General features: G+C 40.5%; 1 protein-coding gene and 1 long non-coding RNA gene across 10 annotated transcripts in view; both read left to right on the forward strand.

The window, feature by feature from the left end:
• Positions 1–14450, forward strand: part of OSBPL1A (oxysterol binding protein like 1A) — a 213516-nt gene that overhangs the window by 102222 nt on the left and 96844 nt on the right. The window lies entirely within an intron of this gene.
• Positions 4–13731, forward strand: LOC125961184 (uncharacterized). 4 transcript variants are annotated; one of them, XR_007471523.1, is made up of 3 exons: positions 4–7583; positions 7640–7695; positions 7752–13731. It is a non-coding gene; the product is annotated as an uncharacterized LOC125961184 (long non-coding RNA). The 4 variants fall into 4 exon arrangements; XR_007471525.1 differs by having other exon boundaries at positions 7668–7695; XR_007471524.1 differs by having other exon boundaries at positions 4–7415; positions 7528–7695.

Genomic DNA, 14450 nt, shown 5'->3' on the forward strand with positions numbered 1-14450 from the left:
TGAATTGTGGTAGATATAAAATATGAGACAAGGAAATTGATATGCAGTTGACCCTTGAACAACGTGGGTTTAAATTGCACAGATTCACTTACATGCCAATATTTTTGAATAGTAAATACTACAGTATTACATGGTCGGTGGTCGGCTGAATTAGCAGATGTGGAGGAACCTTGGATACAGAGGGTGGGCTATAAGTTATACATGGATTAACCCCTGCGTTGTTCAAGGATTAATTGTACTTGAGAAAAATCAAGCCTGCCTTCCTTGTACAAGGGGACTAATCAAGGAAAATATGTGTTACTCAAAATCAGAGCACGGTTATCCTCAGCGTTAGAATTGGATAGGTAATTTAACATGTTCTATAATGAAATTATTAGATCTTTAGCTGTTTTTAGGAGTATGAAATTTCTATCAACCTTGAAGTCAAAGGAAAATTTTAAAAATAAGATGAAAACTTGGGAAAATGTAACCACAAAATTATAAAAAGGGATCGTAGAGGTTACCTAATTTTCCTCCATTTGCAAGAATCCTCTCTCCAACTTCCTGCCGGCCAGATGGTCCCTTTATGTGCCATGTAAACACTGCCATCGATGGACATACAGGCAGGGGGTGCCAGTGGTTACAGGCTTGGAGCTTGAGTCAAACCCAGACCTGGGTTCGAGCACCGGCTCCATCGTTTACTGGTTCTGCGATCCTAGGCAGGTCGTGTCATCTCAATGAGCTTGAGTTTCCTCATTGTTGATAATACCTACCTCATAGGATTGTGGGAGGATTACATGAGGTGGCACACCAAGTATTTACCGTAACATCTGGCATATAGTAGACATACCTAGATGTTAGCTCTTGCACTTCTAGCTGCTCCTACTACTCTTATACATGAATAATCTTTCAGGGCCACCCAGTCTACTGTAGGAAAACTATAAATACTAGAAAGTTAAAACTTACATTAAGGCGAGGTTTTTCCTCTTCTTTTTTCTTTTCTTTTTTTTTTTTTTTTTAATTCATGGTTTCAAGTGTGTGCTCTAAAGCATCACAAAAAAGTGAAAGGAATTACCTCTTGTGACAATTCATCAGCTTTTGGAGCGACCAATAAATTCTTCTTCCCCAAGCCAGGCATCTCCAAGTTCCTTCACCAGTTATTCCTGTGTCAGGCTTTCCAGATCCTTTCTTTTTACTCTTCACCGATTGCCCTCAAGTTTTGTGTCCTCCAGAAATGAGCCTGGCGTCCCACATGAAGTTGGGGCACAGAGCATGGCCCTTTGCAGTTGGCTTTCCGTCCTGCTCCCGGGAAGGAACCTCTAGGGCTATGATGGCCTCTCCAGCCCTGAGGGGTGGACCCTGCCTCTCTGGCCTCTCCGGCCTCTCCTTTGCTTCACTCTTGCCCCACTCGCTTTGTTCTGAGGACGGTGGCCTCCTCTTGTGCCACAGACCCGTAAGCCCCCTCCTACCTCAGAACTCTGCTCTCCCTCTGCCTGGAGCACTCGTCTCCTGATACTTGCTCTCCTCTCCCTCACCCTGGCCTTTCATCCCGTGGCACTTGCCCGGTAAGCCCCTGGCCACCCTGGTTCCTGGGACTCCCTTTCCCCTCCCAGCTTTATTTTTGTTGTCAGTGTTCTCCACCACCTAACACACTGTGTATTTCACTCCTTTACCTGTTTCTTTCCACTTGGTAGACTGTAAGTCCTCTGTGTGCAGGTATTTTTGTCTGCTTTGTTCGCTGCTGATTCCCTGCAGCCTGGAATGCCCGGCATGGTGTAGGTGGTTGATGAATATTTGTGGCATGAAGAGCACAATGGGAGGATTGACTCCCCTCTATGAAGAAGTTGTGTCATACTAGGCTGGGAAGGGGTGCTTGAGCACCAGTTGACAGTCATGGGTCCTTTTTTGTTTTGTTTGAAAAAATCGGAAATTTTTGTTTTTTTTAAGAAGATGTTAGGGGTAGGAGTTTATTAATTAATTAATTTTATTTTTGCTGTATTGGGTCTTCGTTTCTGTGTGAGGGCTTTCTCTAGTTGTGGCAAGCAGGGGCCACTCTTCATCGCGGTGTGCGGGCCTCTCACTATCGCGGCCTCTGTTGTTGCGGAGCACAGGCTCCAGACGCGCAGGCTCAGTAGTTGTGGTTCACGGGCCTAGTTGCTCCGAGGCATGTGGGGTCCTCCCAGACCAGGGCTCGAACCCGTGTCCCCTGCATTAGCAGGCAGACTCTCAACCACTGCGCCACCAGGGAAGCCCGGAAAAAATTTTAGAGTGTACTTAAAGAAGGAAAAATTAGAAGCCACGTTCATTATTTTAAGACTTTGGGAATTTTCCAGTCACTTTGGTTGCTTAATCAATATTTTATTGAATACATAACCTTATTTGCTGAGTTTTGTTTTGTAAAAATCAATATTGGTCATTAAAACAAGGATATTTATTCTTTAAGTATAACTTAACAGAGCTTTCCAAGTAGTGGGCTTAAGAGTAGTGATCTTTTCAACCCTTAGAATGGCCAGAGCCCCAAATCAGGTGCTTGGTCTCTCCACACAAAGGTTGTTTTCCATGTGTGCCAGGACTTGCAAAACTTGGGAAGCACTGCTTTAGACACATAAAATGTTTTCTTCAGATGGAGTTAAAATCTGCTGAGCTGTGATTCGAGCATATTTTAGTCATCCCCTCCCCCCCGCCCAGTTTGAGAACCATGAAAACACTTGTCGAAACAGCATAAAACATCAAAATTCTGTAAAAGCAAAGTTATTGTCTTTGTGGACTTAATGATGTTCAACCAAAAGATATTTCCAGAGACAGAGCTGAAGGCATTAAAAGAGGGGAGTTGGGGATCGTGGGGTAGCTGTGCAGTGGAATAGTCCTCAGCAGTGAAAAGGAAAGAACTGCTCATACTTGCAGCAACATGAAGGAATCTGAAAAACATTATACTGAGTGAAAGAAGCCAGGCACAAAGGAGTACACTCTGCACGGTTCCATTTATTTGAAGTTCAAGAGCAGACAAACCTAAAGCATAAGTTACAGAAGTCAGAGCAGTGGTTTGCAGGGCTGAGGACAACAGGGAGAGCCAGGGGACCTGGGGGAGGGAGAGAAGAGAAATGGTCTTTATCTTTATAGCGGTGCTGGTTATGTGGGGTGTACGTTTGTGACTGTTCGTTGAACTCTACATTTAAAATTGATGTATATAATCTCTCAGTCAAGTCAATTTAAAAAATTAGAGTTGGTGGGGCGTTACCTTTTCTAGTTATTTTCACCAACAGAACTATCAGCTACAGAGCCCTTGAATAACATCTGAAAATAAGATATGTTTAGATCATGATTAAACTTCTCTGCTTTTAAAAATGGTTGTTTACCTCCTGCGGGATTATCTCTAAAAAAAGAAATGTATTTCAGGGATACATAAGATATATAAATCTGTGGTGAGTGATTACATAAGAGTAAAGCTATTTTTAGGTAGAAGCTTTGCAGCCATGATGCAGCAGGAGCGTGCTTTACAGAATCTCAGATCGGGTTCCTATAGTAGACGGCTGAGAGAGCCATGCGCGCTGCACTATAGGAGGGTACCTTGTAAGCATCATTTTGCGTTTGATGCAATGCAGATTTTTCACAATTGCGATTTTGATGCAAAAGTTTGCAAACATCAATTCCTAAATAGACACATTTAAAGATATTTTGCTAATTGTAAAATTATGAGAGATTTATGAAAGACACACACACACACACACACACACACACACACACACACACACACACACACACACACACACACACATATATATATATAAAAAATATAGAGCTATTTTCTATAAAGCATAGGGAAGAATATAAACACCAGAGCCCAGCAACCACTGGCAGGAGGTTTTGGTTTGTCTTAGTTTGTTTGTATTGGCAAATACACAAATACAGCAGACATTGCAGTTGGATATCCTTTGTTGTTTTCAGTAGTATCAGAGTATTTTTCTTTGTCATACATATTCTTCAAAAATATGTTTGAGTAAGAAATGTATTATTTTGGCTCCCATAGTCAGCGAGCGAGTGGTCTTTTCACTATGCCCTTACTATTGCTAAATATTCTCATTTTTCTATAGCTTTATTGAGGTTATAATTGACAGACAATAAATTGCACACATTTAAAATGTAGTTCAGTGAGTTTTGATGCACGTTTATGTTGTAGACCCATCATCACTTTCAGGATTAGGAATATTTCTATTACTTCCAAAGGTTTATTCCTGCCTGTTGTGGTACCTCCTCCTCTTCCTTCCACCCTCATCCACAGGCAGCTATTGATCAGCTTTCTGTCACTAATTAGTGCTCCGTAGGCATTGTCTAGAATTTTACATATATGGAATCATGCTTTTATGGGGGTGGAGGAGGTTCAGCTTCTTTAATAATGATCTGCAGATTTATCCATGTTGTTGCTCGTAGCAATAGTTCATTCTTTTTTATTGCTGAACAGTGCTCCATTTTATGGCTGTACCACAGTTTATTCACCTGTTGATGGACATTTGGATTGTATCCAGTTTTTGTGTGGAGTTTTCGTGTGGACATAACCTTTCATTTCTCTTAGGTATCAATAAATACTTAGGAGCAAATAGAATGGCTGGATCATGTGGGAAATGCATATTCGTGGGGGCTTTTTTTTTAGTTTCTGTTTTAATTAAAAAAATTATAGCGTTTATATAACGTAAAATTAACTGTTTTGAGCATAAGGTGCATTGGCATTTGGTAATTCACAATGTTGTGTAACCGTCACTCTATCTACTTCCAAAACATTTTCATCCCCCAAAAGAACCCTGTACCCATTAAGCAGTCACTCCCCATTTCCACCCCTGCCCCCAGCCCCTAAAAATGACTAACCTGTGTTCTGTCGCAGTGGATTTGCCTGTTTGGGGCATTATAACTGGAATCATTGCGTGTGTGAGCTTTAGTGTCTGGTTCCTTCAGCCTCATGTTTTCCAGCATCGTGTGCATCGTAGCGTCTATCAGTACTTTATCTTAATGACTGAATAGTATTCCATTGTATATATACAACACATCTTATTCATTCATTCATTTATGGACGTTTAGGTTGTTTTTACCTTTTGGCTATTGTGAATAGTGTTACTTTGAACACTTTTGTACAAGTATTTGTTTGAACATGTTTCAGTTTTTTGGGGTATATACCTAAGAGTGATTTTTCTGGGTCATATGGTAATTCTGTGTTTAGCTTTTTTTGAGGAACCACCAAACTGTTTTCCACAGCATCTGCAGCATTTTACATTCCCACCGTCAGGGCACAAGGGTTCTTTTTTTTCCCCATCCTCACCAACACTTATTGTCCTAGTGGCTGTAAAGTGATACGTCATTGTTACGATTTGCATTCTTCTAATGACTAAAGATGTTGAGCCTCTTTTCATATACTTGTTGGCCATTTGTATATGTTTGGAGAAATGTCTGTTCAAGTTCTTTGCTCATTTTAAAATTGGGTTGTGTAAAAAATTTTGGTCAAAATAAATACTCCATGAGGACATTGCATTTATACATATACACAGTTTTTCCATAAAAAATTTTTATTTAGTTATTTATTATTGAGAATATATCTTCTTTGATACATTTTTTCCCTTAGAGGTTCATTTAAAAAAAAAAAAAACTAGTTCCTATAGTTCATTATTCAAACATGGTTTAGCCGAGACATGTTCAAAGCAGCTGTAATCTTCTATAGGGCAAACATCCCACACTAAATTGTTTTTTCATATCTTCAGCAATTTTTTCTGTCTTACAGCAGTATTTTCTGACAAAGGAATATATCTTAGTTTTTCATCACACTATTTTCTGTCTACTATTTTTTTTGTAATTTGAGAATAAGTATTTCCTCAAGTGATTTGTAGCTTTTTGTCTTTTCTGTTAAAAACCATTAAAGGAGTTGCTAAACATTTGATTACATTTAGTGAAGAAATTGAAAAGGTAAAGCTCTGGACTGAATGTCAGGTAACTTTAAACATCACTGAAGAAATTTGGGGAAGTTTATCTTCACCCTCTCGATGCTTAGCTTTTAAATGTTGAGACACATGTCATGACTTCATGTGCTCATTAGTTTATATCTCAAGGCATAATAATAACCCATAAATAGAGGGTGACCTGCACACATCCATATATCTATGTATTTGTATCCATATCCATATTTCATACGGTCTTCTGGAGAACCGGCTTCTTGTCATCTGATTATATGTGATCTGTTTTTACCAGGGTAGCTGACAGAGCTCCCACTGGCAGTAGAAGCCTTTGCTGTATTCCCTTTGTTCACTTTGTTAGCATCGTTAGTATCTTCGATCTGGATTTCCTTTGTGGTGCTCTTTACGTTATGGGTGTATTTTGTGAATTCACTGAAACTAGATGATACATTCTGTAAGTCCTCGTAACCAGGCTCTCATGAACTGCAGTGCATCCTGATACCCTGGAAGCAGTTGCTTCTGTCAGCCTCTGAGTGGTAGCCTCCACTCTTCCCCGAAGTTACTGTGCGTCCTGCACTTGACCCTGGACCAAGTGACCCGTGGACCCTGTGGAGGCACCGTTGTTGTTAATCTGTATATATCATATCTGTATATGTAACATTTGGTCTAATATTTTTACAAAAGTAAATATAAAAGACTTTATAATATTCCTATATCTCATGGGTACACACACTCCACTTTGGAGACTGTAAATGAAAGCAAGTAAAGAACCATTGAAAAGCTTAAAAGTAATGATGGGTTTGCATTTTAAGTAGGTGTACTGGGCAGGAATGTGAAGTGTCTTTTTGTCTTTTTCTCCTTCTAGACTATAAACTCTCCAGGGATTAACCAATCTCTTCTTCTGTTGATACTTTGTATCCCTAGCAGTACCTTGAGATAGTAGTACGTGCCCAGCAAATATTTAACTAAACTGAAATTCTCCTGAATTGGCAATTCTTATCCAGAAGCCACATTAGAATAATTTGTGGAGTTTTTGAAACAGCATCACATGTATTAGTGTTAGTATTAGCATTGAACAACAAACCCAAAGCCAAATAACATGAGCTTAAGTTAGAGAATTTCTTTTTCACCTTAAAGAAGATGGGAGGTAGGCAGTCTGGGCCTGGTGTGGCAGTTTCAGGTGTCGGCGGCTGTTCCAAATACTAAAGTCTAGTCAGGAGGAAGGAAGCAAGCAAGCGAGCAAAAAATAGGAGTGTGCCTTGCCCTTTAAGGAGACCGGGTGGATTCCTTACATCACTTCCATTCTTGCAGAACTTAGTCATGTGGCCACAGCTGCCAGAAAGACTGAGCAGTGGTGTTTCAGGTGGGAAGACTGAGCAATGGTGTTTAAGGTGGGAAGACTGAGCAATGGTGTTTAAGGTGGGAAGACTGAGCAATGGTGTCTAAGATGGGAAGACTGAGCAATGGTGTTTCAGGTGGGAAGACTGAGCAATGGTGTTTCAGGTGGGAAGACTGAGCAATGGTGTTTAAGGTGGGAAGACTGAGCAATGGTGTTTAAGGTGGGAAGACTGAGCAATGGTGTTTAAGATGGGAAGACTGAGCAATGGTGTTTCAGGTGGGAAGACTGAGCAATGGTGTTTCAGGTGGGAAGACTGAGCAATGGTGTTTAAGGTGGGAAGACTGAGCAATGGTGTCTAAGATGGGAAGGCTGAGCAATGGTGTCTAAGATGGGAAGACTGAGCAATGGTGTTTCAGGTGGGAAGACTGAGCAGTGGTGTTTAAGGTGGGAAGACTGAGCAGTGGTCTTTAAGATGGGAAGACTGAGCAATGGTCTTTAAGATGGGAAGACTGAGCAATGGTCTTTAAGATGGGAAGACTGAGCAATGGTCTTTAAGATGGAGGGCATTGGTAATCAACTATACTCCAATATAAAATAAAAATTAAAAAAAAAAGATGGAGGGCAGTGTAGCCAGCTGACAACTTGGGGTTCTTACTAAGGAAGAAGAGGAGACTAGATCTTGGGAGAAGTCAGAGTACATGGACCACATTCGTTCTTTTAAGTCCTGAGGCAGTAGGTCTGGGCTGAAACTGGACATTCTGATTAAAAACCAAACCAAACCAACCCTGTAGCTGCTCCACGTATACTCTTCACGGTGGAGTATCTCAACTCTAAGCCAAGTTTGGAACAGAACAGATCTTAAAAGAAAAGAAACCCTTCTCCTGGGGAGGGCATGGATTCAGCCAAGTTCCTAATCTGCCTAACAATCTTGCCATTTTACAGTGATGCCATTCCTGACAGGGGTCCAAGGGATGGTTTTAGCAAGTGCTTTGCTGTAGTCCAGGTAACTGCCTGCCCTCCCTTATTTATCTGGTCCATCAGTCTAGTAACCCCATTCCCCCAAACAGTGAGACCCTCTGCTTCTAAAATTCCTGATCGTGGATTGCCATCGACTGTGTTTAGGGTCTAATGGTTATTGGCAACACCATGGGTTGGAAAGCTTGTGGGCTTTGGCGTTAAAAGATCTTGGTTTCACTTTTTTATTCTTCTCCTAACCTTTGTCAAGTTACTTAAACTTTATGACCTACATATATGCCTTCCTCATAGGGCGGTTAGGAAGGTTTAATGAACAGTATGTAAAAGTGCCTTTTAAAATGTAAAGTGCTATGCATATGCTTTATCAGTCATAGACAGAAACAGCCCTGTGTAAGCAGAACCATTGTTTACACAAATGCTTAGGAAGTTAAGCCCTGTTTTTTTGCTAGATGAACTCTCATACTAAAGTTAAGAATAATGAGATTTTAAGCAACATTTTTGCTCAGGGTCGTGCACTTAAATTATTAGTTCTGGGATAAACTGTGAAATACTTGTTAATACTGGTTAAAGAGATTTTACCAAAAAAGTTATTTTGCATTGCTTCAGTCCCCCTCTGTTCTCTCCTATTACTATACACCCAAATGTTCTTCATTTTAAAATTCTTTTTCAAGACTTACTATTGAGCATGTCATATGCAACCGTTCCAGGCACTTAGGGAATACAGTCATAAACAGCTATTTAATCGGGAGTTTGAGACATGATTAAAAGAATAGACTTTTTAAAATTTCAGAATCTTTATTGAGTAGGTTGATTTGGAATTTTACCATTTTCATATAGCCAACACTGATTTTTTACATTATATTGAAATTTGTTTGCCACAGTTTAATATATACTATTACGTGGCAGTTTAACATCCTGTTCTGTAATTTATGTGATACCTAAAAACCTTTTGAAATTTTTAATGCATTATACTATAATCTAGAATAATTTGGAGATTATACATTGATGTAGTAGTGCTCTTAGGAATATAATTCTGTAAGTGCTCACTTCCGGAATGTAAAATGTACGTAGTTATGGAAGTTGCACTTTATTGTAGTTGTTCCTTACGTGACTGTTACAATCCGTGTCAACTGATTCAGCTTTGTAATTGAAAGAGAAAATTATTATGAAATCTTACTTGTACCAAGTTATTTCAAATGCCAGAACCATTGAGCAAGGGAGTGGACTTCATGTGTATTGAATCTACTGCTGGTAGCATACCATGGAAGTGAACGGTACTTTTGTTTCAGAAGACATATTTCTCTTTTCTGCTTCTTTTTTTAAAAAATGTAAAACCGCAACTTAGTCGCATTGTTGTTTGTATGTAGCATTATTCTCCCATTGATTTTATTTCTATGGGAGGTTATTTTAATTTATTTTTTTAAATTAATTTTTATTGGAGTATGGTTGCTTTACAATGTTGTGTTAGCCTCCACTGCACAACAGAATGAGTCAGCCATACACATACAGATATCCCCTCCCTTTTGGACTTCCCTCCCATTTAGGTTACCACACTGCATTAGGTAGAGTTCTCTGTGCTATACAGAACGTTCCCATCCGTTGTCTGTTTTATACATAGTATCAATAATGTGTATGTGTCAATCCCAGTCTCCCAATTCCTCCCTCTGTGGGAGGTTATTTTTAAATCAGACTGACAAAAATAGCTATCAGATAGTCTGGGTTTATATTGATTCTTCTAAGAATCACTAGCCCTTGCTTTTTAAACTCTCCATTTATTTACCATGTTTCTTAAGTGACTGTTTATTGGGCTCTGTCCTAGATATGGGAATAGGCAGTTACCCCCAAATTCCTCCTTGACTTAAAATGTCTGAAGATACATCTGGGAGTAATTGATTTAACAGATTATTAGCAGAAACTGCAGTTTAACAAGCTCCATTGAGGTCATTTTACTTAGAGTATGTCAGTAAGTCAGCAAGCAGGTAACACCCTCACCTTCATTCCCAAGGCAGAGCGCAGGGACAGAGAAGTATAGAGGTAATTCCCAGTGGGGTTTCCTTTTCTACTGGCTTGAGCCAGATTGAGGAAGATGGCAGTGCCCGTAAGAAAGGGGCTTTTTTTTTTTAACGGTGCCAGGAGCAAGCCACAGTCTATTATGAGCAAAGGGAAAATTCTGGAACAGCTGCCTTGTGTTGGGTTGACCAGATTAGTGTGAAAGAGGCTTTGGAGGGCCTTGGATATGATCTCATTTGAAATCCCAGGGCAAGCTTTTCAATGCTGTGTATAATGTTACAGAGACTGGTAGCTTCTTACACATCACATGCCGGGACCTATAGGTTGAAGACCTCTGTTTCCTATTCTTTCTAGTTCTTATATGCACTGAGACAAAAGGAGCAACTAGAAGAAAACTTGGTTACACATACCTACTATCTGCGTCTGGGCACGTACATGCTGCTCTTTCTCCTGCAGCTAAGGATGAGCTGTCCGTGCCCTTAGCGAAGGCCAACTGTGTGGATTAGAGCCCATCCTTTCACTGCAAGTTCAAGAACATCATTCCAGCAGTTCTCTCCTTGCACTCCTACATCACTAACTTCCTCTCTGTTGAATCTTTCCCGTCGATGTAGAGACATGCTGGGTTGTCTTTCATAATAAAACCTACTGACCCCCACACCCCCTTCCAGCAATTGCCCCAATTTTCTCCTTTCCTTTTTAGCACAAAGAATAGGCTGTACTTGCCCTTTCCAAGTTTCCTTCTCTCATTTCTACTCACCCACTCCCGTCATGCCTTTGCCTTCAGCATTCTCTTAACGCTCCACTGAGCCTTTCCTTGTCAAGGTCACCATTGACCTCATCACTAAATCCAGAGGGCTTTTCTTAGTTCTCGTATCATTTGATCCATCATCAGTGTTTGACATGTTTAATCACTCGTTCCTCCTTCAAGTACTTCGTTTAGGCTTCCAGAATACCACACACTTCTGAGTTTCCTTCTCTCTCCTCTTTTTTTGTTTCCTTTGCTGGTTCTTTCTCGTCTCTCCCATCAGAAGGAAATCTCAGTCCTTGGATTTCTTCCTGTGTCTGTCTCACTTTCTCCCTTAGTGATTCTATCTAGTCTTAGAGCTTAAAACATAATCTATTTGCAAAGGACTCCCAGAGTTATATCTCTAGCCTGGACCTCTTCCCTGAAGACCTGATTTGGTTATCTAATTGTCTACATGACATCTGCATGAACGTCTCATGGTAACTCTCATGTATGAGTTCCTGATTGTCCTGGTCCTGCAGTCTTCCTGCATTGGGTAATGATGACGCTATCTTTAGTTGCTCAGGGCAAAACTATGGAGTCATCCTTGATTCTTCTCTCACGTCCCATAGATGAGCCTTCAGAATACATCCAGAATCTGACTACATGTCATCACCTCCATTGCTATTACCCATCTCTTACCTGGATTGTTGCAGTAGCCTCTTAGGGATCTTTTTGATTCTAAGCTTGACCTTCCCCCCAGGTCTCTTCTTCAGCTTATCAGTCAAAGACATTGTGTTAAAATGTAAATCAAATAATGTTACTTCTCTGCTCAGAACCATGCAGTGGCTCCTCTTGTCAGTCACAGTCAAAGCCAGAACTCCTACAGTGGTCTGCAAGCTCTCTGCAGTTCCCCTCCCCACCACAGCCTCCTTGCACATCCTACCTCATCTCCATTTCCTCCTATCAGACAAATCTGCTTGGTCACTGAGGCTTATTTATAGTTAAGTAAGTGTCTTTCTTAGTGAGAGGAAGGACTGAAAGAAAAGGCTTCAGGAACATAAGGAAATGTGTACAGTTGAAAAGGCATTGCTGGGATGGCAAAGAAGAAGGGCATTAGAGTCAGCGAAACCCTAAAAGTTAATGTGTGCAAGGGTGCTTTGTAAATCTGTAAAACAAAGCAAATGTATACTATCCATTCATGAGGATATGTTTCCGTACTTGATCGTGCCTGAGACATGGGATCAGATCTTGATGGTCCTGCACCCTGGGGGTGAGAGTGTGATTCAGCCTGGCTGTGAACCTGGAATAATGTCTGCTTGCATTCACGTGAGAGCTGCCCCGCCCAGAGTAGTGCTGTCGTCCTCAACGAGCAGAAGAGCCCTTACCAGCTGTAAATGACCAGGACCACTTTGCAACAGCTGTGTGGCAGTAGCAGGGATAAGTCAGCATATTGTTGGTCCTCACGGAAATAAGTGCCAATGCAATTCCTTATCTAAGAAATAAAATTAGATGTTTTTAAATTCAAGATGTAGTATTTTGGTCATAAGCCAATATGTCCTTTGTTATAGCCACACATCCAGTAACAAAGAAGAAAGGAGAAAGACTAATGCTGTTGAACTGACCAGAGTGTAGCCAGTTGAAAGAGCTTAACTAGATTGATCATCAGGGCCAGAATGTCACGTAACCTGTAATTGGGTAATTGGCCACAGGGTTCTCTGAATACTAATCACTTACTCCTGCTTAGTGGTGTGTCTTTGCCAGATTTCATCATTGTCTCTGCCTGATTTAACCTCTCAGAAACATAGGTAAGTAACAGGGTGCTTTATAGAAGGAGAGAGCCGATGCACTGTGTATTTACTGGCTAGCGCGAGACTTTTTAAGACGCTGAATTCTTTTGCTGGCATCCATTCACTGACAGAGTGAAGAACACTTTGGAAGTATTCACCGTGCATTTCACCCACCAGCATGAAATGGAGTAAGATGAAAGGGGGTCATGTTGAAGTGATGCGAGGAGATTACTGGAAAGGCTTGAATTTGCATTAGTCTTAAGGGGCCACAGACACAGAGCAATGTGTCTATTAAGAATAATTAATAATGTGTAACTATTAAATATGTGATGGTTCAGTCCTTAAGTTGTTCCTAATAAAAAGGTTGGCATTTATGTTTACTTGGTTATATGTTGATTTTTGTTGTGGCAGAGTGGCTGAGGGCATAGATTTTATATGTGAGTTTGAAGAATTCACAGACCCTGTGCTAGAAATGGCCTAATGTAATTACAGACACGTGCTGGGCTTCACTGGTTTTGTGAAGGAAGGAAGTTCTTTGTTCCCTTAATAAAAACTAGGGTAGTTATAGTTTGAGGATTTAAAAAACCAAAGTCATATGCATGTATCAGTGCAAGTGCTGATACACAGAAAAGTGAAGAGCACTGTGCCTGGAATTTCAGAGAGGGATCGCATAAAGGTACTGTTTCTGTTCCAACATAACTTCTAAGCTGGCAAGTGAGAATTCAGAGACAGAGTTGAAAAGTAAGATGAAGATTTTATGCATAAGTTATCTAAGAACCTATTGAGAAATAGGTGGCGCTGCTAGAGTTCTTCCGTTTGTTTGTTTTTTAATTTGAAGACCACTGTGTTGAAGCCACCAATTAGATTATTCGACAGCAGTAGAATCCCATAAGTTCCTTATGCAGAACTTGTACTCTGTATCACTTGATGAGTAGTTCTACACTAAACTAAGTAGTTCCAGTACAGGATATCCCCTAAGTGTTTCTGAAATACTGAGATTGTAATAGATTTGGAATGACACTGTTCCAGTTGACTGTTCCAGTTGATTGATTTAATTGACCAAAAAGCATCCACTGCAGTTAAGTATGTTCTTAGATGCTTCTTTAAAGCAACAAGAGAGCGCTTTACTAGTGCAGTTTTTGTGACACACCTACTCTCAGCTACATCACTTTACAGGATGGGGAGGTATTGCCATTTGGTGGGAAGTTTGAGGGTAAGGTACCTTCAGTACAGAAGATCCTGTTATGCTTGAAATTAATACAAGTGCCCTCAGATCAACTGACAGATGAAAACAAGGTGAAAACCAGAACTGTAGGTAGAGCCTCTTCTCTCCCTTCTGCTCCCACCCCTTTCCCTCCTTCTCTGAAGAGCAAGTGAGAACAGATGTCAAGGTGGCAGAACTGCAGGGACGCTTACTTTAAATGGATAAAGGCTCAGGATTTTGTGTATGGTTTTGTTGAGGGAACTCGATATTTTGGGGCCTTGATCATTTGTTTTGCCACTTTTCTGAAATCGAGATGAATTTAGGTACTGAAACTTACGTATTTGTTAACCAGAAGACATAATTTAGTTGATTCTTACATGGAAAGGTACAGTGTCAACAGCACATTTGCATTTTGATACTTGAACAGCTAAAAAAGAATAAAGCTAAAGGGAGAGGCGTGGGCAGGTGTAAAAGAGTTCGGATCTTCCTGCAGTGG

Source organism: Orcinus orca, chromosome 15 (genome assembly GCF_937001465.1).
Source record: "Orcinus orca chromosome 15, mOrcOrc1.1, whole genome shotgun sequence".
NCBI lineage: Eukaryota > Metazoa > Chordata > Mammalia > Artiodactyla > Delphinidae > Orcinus > Orcinus orca.